A 6,547-nucleotide genomic window follows, 5' to 3' on the forward strand; every position below is an offset into this window, starting at 1 on the left:
CTCCATGGTCACCTTAGCCAAATGAAACTGTGACTCCTTGAGAGCCAACTGTGTACTCTCAAGAATCTCAAAAGTCACCTCAAGCTGCTCAGTAAGCTCACTCACCTCATCTTCCTTGGCCAACAATGCATCATATGTTGTACTGCCCCACTCCATAAGATAATCTCTGTCGGCTACCAACTGCATATAATTTTGTCTCAAAATCTGAATAGCCTCCCATAAAGAGTGGATCTCTATCAAGGAAAGATAACTTCCTCCCTGCTCATCACTAGTAGGAGAACCCCATCCATAAACAGCTAACAACTGATGAGCAGCATCGAAATGTTGGCAAGTGATAGCAATGTCTTGGTCACTAACTCTCAACTGATTAGACACATGATGGCACTGGCTTGACTGTCTCCTACAAACCTCCTTTGATGCACTGTCTAAAGTAGTATCCTCAAAGTTACTAGTCTCTAGAGTATTACCATCCATGTCCCGTGAATCAACTCTAAAGCTCATATCAACATAGAGAGTATCAAAAACTGTAGCACTGCTGTCCAACTCCTCTGTACCCAAAGAAACTAAGTCTTCAAAATTGCCCACTACATCCTCCTGGATGTCATCAATGCCAATATGATCCTGAGACTCATCTGTACACACTACCAAATATGAAAGATCATCAACACATTCCAGCAAGTATGGTCGACTAGATATATGAACAAAGCCCAACACCGGTGTATAAAAACTAATACCAACATCAGACAAGATACTGGCACAAGAAAAGACAACACCGTGTAATCTGCTAATCAAATCCATGATAGCACCCAAACAAACACTGCTACCAAAAAGTGTTAAAGATCTCCAGTCAACTGAATCCCAAATGCCAATATAACAATCTCGAGTCCATATCCGTAAACTAGAATCAACTGGTAACTCAAGCAAACTCCTCACCTGAGTAATATGACCAATACCAACTAACTCCACATACCTGTCATGATGAGATAATGAAGTCACAATACTATCTGTGTTCACCTTCAGCTGGTTGGACAAATCATGTGAAGTACCACCAGCCTCAACCTCATCTGATGAAGCATCTAACTGTGCCTGGTACTCTTTCTCAGCAAGGTCATGAATGCTCAATGTCTGCTCATCTCTACCAGGTATCTCACCATCCTGCACAACAACATCCTCATAATCATCATCTGAACCCACTACACTGTAGTCACTGCCTGTTGTAACTATACCATCCTGAATACCTGTGGCATCACCCTTTGACAACCTGTAAACAATTGTCTCAATTTGAGTATCAAGTTGACCGTTACTATCAATCTGTGTAATATCCTTTCCCACCACCTCCTGTGGCAGAGTAGAATCTGAGACCTCTACCTGGCTATCAGCTAGTTTCTCAAACTCCTCATGCAAGTTCTTGGAAATTGTGTCATCTGTCCTGTGAGAAAATCTGCCAAATAGAAATCCAGTCAACTTATCCACCTTAGCTGGGTCAGATAACATGTCATTTATACGGTGGTGTTCAACCAACTGTTTAGACATGTCATGGCTTATTTTCATAAGTTTATCTCGAATGTCTAAATAACCATCCTTTCTACTATTTTGACTCTGGCTATCAATTGTCCAAGATCGTTCCCTCTGAGACTCTGTACTATACCTGTCCATTCTGGATAAAATAGAGTGTAACCCCAATAGGATATAACTTCTTCAAACACCAAGAACTAACATGCAAATGATTAGAAGTAGCATGCAACCATAGATTTGTACATGCAACTGATTAGAAGCAACATGCAACCACCAAATTATGACATGCAAGATCTGGGTAGTTGTCAAAACTGACATGCAAGATCTGGGTAGTTGTCAAAACTGACATGCAAACTTCTACAACCACCAAATTCACCAAGAACTAACATGAAAATGATTAGAAGTAGCATGCAACCATAAATTTTGACATGCAGCTGATTAGAAGCAACATGCAATCATAAATTATGACATGCAAGATTTGGGTAGTTCTCAAAACTGAAATGCAAGATCTGGGTAGTTGTCAAAACTGACCTGCAAACTTCTACAAACCCTCAGGCTGGCAAGATCATGGCTCTGATACCACTGAAATGTCCCTTTTCTGATTTTGTATGATATTTCCAGCCTCAAATCAGAACTTTAAAATCAAACAACCAATATTACAAAGATCTGCCAATTTTTCCAATAAAACCCAAATCGGGTATGTCCAAATTAGTGCCAAAAACTTCACAACTTCACAAACTATTAATAAATCTGAAAATGGAAATTTTTACAGAACTTTCAGCAGCATAACAGCCTACAAATTGACATTTCCAGATCCGTATAGCCTTTACACAACAGCTCGAAAATGTAGGACCAAAACTATGCTCATCGGGCTCCCGAAATAGCACAAAATATGCCCGGAAATACCACAAGAACACTAATAATCTATCTCAGAAGTTTAATCATGTCCCAATATATATACTCAGCTCTATTTTAACAGCTTAAAGTCTAAAATACAGCAGCAACCAAAACTGATATGAAATACTCAACCGGAAACACCAAACTCTTACAAAAATACACCCGGAAACTCACAAATCTGCACTGTTTAGCACAAAGGCAAACTCTGTATGAGCATGCACATGGAATGGCTTCAAACTCCCGTCCTTAGCCTTCCTGGAAACCTGCAAACTCCCGTTCTTGGGTCTCCCTGGAAACCTGCAAACTCCCGTTCTTGGGTCTCCTTCTCCACAGGTTTGGCAGCCTCTGAAGAATAACAAAGAATGAGCGAAAATCAAGTCTGGAATACCATCCAAAATGCCTCCAAACCTCTTTGAAAGGGGCATAACTGTAACTCACATCCAAGAGAGGTTAATGAAACATATTTTAATAATTATTATCATTTATTAGTCCAACGGTTTCCAAAGATTAACTCCCTTTTTCCGAAACTTCACTTTCTTGGGCCTGCCTGTCTTAGCAAAGATTATTATTTTTAATTATTTGAAAAGGGGACATGACAAAAACATAGTATAAGAACCTTGCTAAGGTGTATAATTTATAATTATTTAGCACATATTATATTGTGTTCACTTTCCATCTATTAATAAAATTTATTATCAATCTAATTAGTAAATAAACAAGAATTTATGTTTCTAAACTCAATTCTACTTGTGGGACCTTAATTTCAATTGTGACCCATTTATTAACCTCATTTTTTTTTAATCTCCTTTTGAATGCATAAGACACATTTTTATTTATGTGTCATTTTCTTTGTATCACAATAGTAAAAATGATTTTGTGTGTATTATTAGAATTTCCATTTCATTCTTGACACTTGATATGTATTTTAGACACAAATGGTTAGTACAAGGAGCCCCATGAGACACAACATGAGATGGACCATTCATTTCTCATAGAGGTGCCCTTTACCAATATGTGATCTCAATTTTTAATTAAAGAGTGAGTTGCAAATTCTAATAGGTTTCATAAATCATATCAATCCCTCATTTACTTTCTATCCATACAATGATCCAGAGAAGTATGTAAGATGGTCTCCCTCATTTTGGCATCCATCCATCCATCCATAAATTAATCATAATTCACTTCTATTCTAAAAGTTCAAATCAAGAGAAATATAGTTATTTAGTAGCAAATGCATATCATCCTACCTTATACTTTATTCTTTTCAACTTAAAATAATCAATACGTGGATGCATGGATTTTTTTATGTCTATTTAAGTTACAATGGGGCTCATAAAGATGGTGTAAACAATTTTCAATTTTTTTCTAACAGCTTTGCATCACCAATGGTATAAGACATGTTCTTTTTTCATTCAAGCCTTGACTATTTATATTACACCTTATATTAAGAATTATAACAAGATTTTACAGTTATCTCAAATATAGGGGTTTGATAGATCAAACCTCCTTTCTCCAAATACTTTTTACATTTTCTATTTTCATGTGAAAGGTGGTACAACTTCATAAAAGATTATAAATAAATGTGATAGGGAGCAATAGGTGGTATAAATTTCATCAAAAATTACTTGGTTGAAGGTGTCTCCAAGGGCATCATGGAATTTTTTTCAATCCATACCATACAAGTCATATTCACTTATCATTCTTATCTCAAATTTGAAGCATATTTAATTCTTGATATCAATTTTCTAAATATGATATTAAAATTACTAATGACTACATTTGGGAATACATAATAGGAAATCCTAAATCTATAATATATTAAACTTTTTTTTTTTTGTTTCCAACAACATGGCTCAACATTTTACATGATACTCCAATGATGGATATTTTAATGAGAACCTACTAGTGTTAATATGATAGTTGATGGATGGTCTTGGGCTGAACTTTTGTGTTTTGTAAAATTTGATTTGGTATGTGATCATCATAAACTAGTATTTGCAAGGATTAAAGAAATCAAGAAACAAGGAGATAAATAATCTATTTGCATGCCAATATGTTCCTTACAAAAAATATATTATCTAGTAGTATTAAAAAGACAAGCACAACATCCTTCATTGATTAATCCCTACTTTTGCACTCACATTTGAACTCATGTACTACCACTCAGTAGCCTCAATATGATGTGTTCCCTCATTTTGAGGCGCACCATTAATTTGAGCTTTAATGAGATAGGTGGTCCTGGTATCATTTTTGTAGCTATTCTCTTTCTATGAAGAATTTTACAATCTATGTATCTCTTTCAAGTGATTATCAGTTGCTTGATATTGTGACATAATTATATTAACATTTTGCTGCAAATTATATCTCCTAGCATTACAATGCTTTGTTAGACATTTAGCTTAGTAGAAGATGTTTCTAATTATAATTTCATCAACCAATTCATTTTTATATCTTACAAAAGTAAGAAAGCTATGTAGTTGTGATTAGTTTTCTCATTCAAAATCATATAGTTTTATACTACAAGATGGCATTTCACTGGGGTTTGGTATAAATACCTTAAGCCATGCATTTATAGAAAATGTGATAATGTATGAGAATTTCATTTCTTAAGATTATATCCATATTTTATTTCCCCAATTCATTCACCATGGAATGATTTCTCATCATTTTTCTGATTTAGGGAACATAAAATGGTTATAAAATGTGGACAAATCAAGATATGCATTTCTTTTTACTTTTGAAACCTTAATCTAGCATGGAATCTCTATTTTTTAATTTCACATAATCAGGTAAAATAGAAACTCTAGATTGGGATTTGAAATTTCAATAGCTAAAATGTCATTTTGTACCATTCACATGAAATTTAAAATCCAAATCTTACACAAGGTACTTCTTTTCATTTAGTCTTCTCAATTTTCCCAATTTAAGTTCAAAGACATGGTTAGCTTAACAATAAGAGGTCTCACTAAAAATATCAACACACACATACATCTATATTAGTACATTATTTTGTGGGTACCATCCCCACCACGGTTTTCCCTTTGATCAAGGGTTTTCATACTTTATAAATATGGTGTTATTTTGCATGGTTATCTTTATGTGGTTCTTGCATCTATCATTTTCATATTTTAGAGTGAATAAAGACAATGTGAGATGTATTAATTGGATAATTTATTCACCCCATCCCCCCTCTGAGTTATCTGTTGAAGCTGCTGAAAGATCAACCCCACAACTCCCAAGAATCACCTACATGCAAACACCTATTAGAGAAAGAGAAAAGAAAATGCTATGGAGGCAAGAATTGTCAGTTCCATTGATGAGACATTCTTGATGTGTAGAAAAAGATAGATTGCATGATAATAATTAATAAAAGAATTAATTATTATATACCTAAAGTGTAGCTTAAGTAAAATAGAGATAATAAGTGACCTAGTAATTAAATCAATATGATTTAATTAATAAGTGAATACTTTATTACTCTAACACCACCCCTTAAGATAAACTTAGGGAGTAGCAAAAAACCTAGAAACTACTACTAGAAGGAAAATGAGGTCCCCTCAACAAGGCCTAATGAGGTACCCAAGCACAACCAAATCTCTGTAAAGAGGAGAATTAGAGAAAACCACATGGGAAAAATCCTACTCCAAAAAGAGATAGTAACAATGTTCTAGAAGATAGGAACAAAAGATTATCATGAACAACACCACTAAACCATGATGCTACAAACACTGCCAAACTATTGATTTGAAGAACCTCCACTATATAGAACATGACTAGGTAGAGAAGACTCAGTTAGAAGAGCTAATCAATCCAAGATGGAAGGTATCTTCATGGCCTCCAAAAATAGGAATTAAAGCATGTCTATATGGTAAGTGATCCATCTCACTGAAATGCATAGGTATCCAACCACTACAATCGCCTAGTACATAGGATCAATATTGAATACACAACTCACTCCATTGAGACAAGAAGGAAATAGAGCCAACATAACCCCATTGTAATGTTGAGAGGTAAGACATGAACATTGAAATTGAATGCAATATCTCCTGCATAAAGAAGAACTACAAACATCTATACTAGCATGTATCATCGACACATCATGAGGCTAATTTTTTGGAAAGAAAACTTGCTTGAT

The sequence above is a fragment of the Cupressus sempervirens genome, chromosome 4 (assembly GCF_028749045.1).
Source record: "Cupressus sempervirens isolate cs-2001-9-10 chromosome 4, ASM2874904v1, whole genome shotgun sequence".
Taxonomy (NCBI): Eukaryota; Viridiplantae; Streptophyta; class Pinopsida; order Cupressales; family Cupressaceae; genus Cupressus; species Cupressus sempervirens.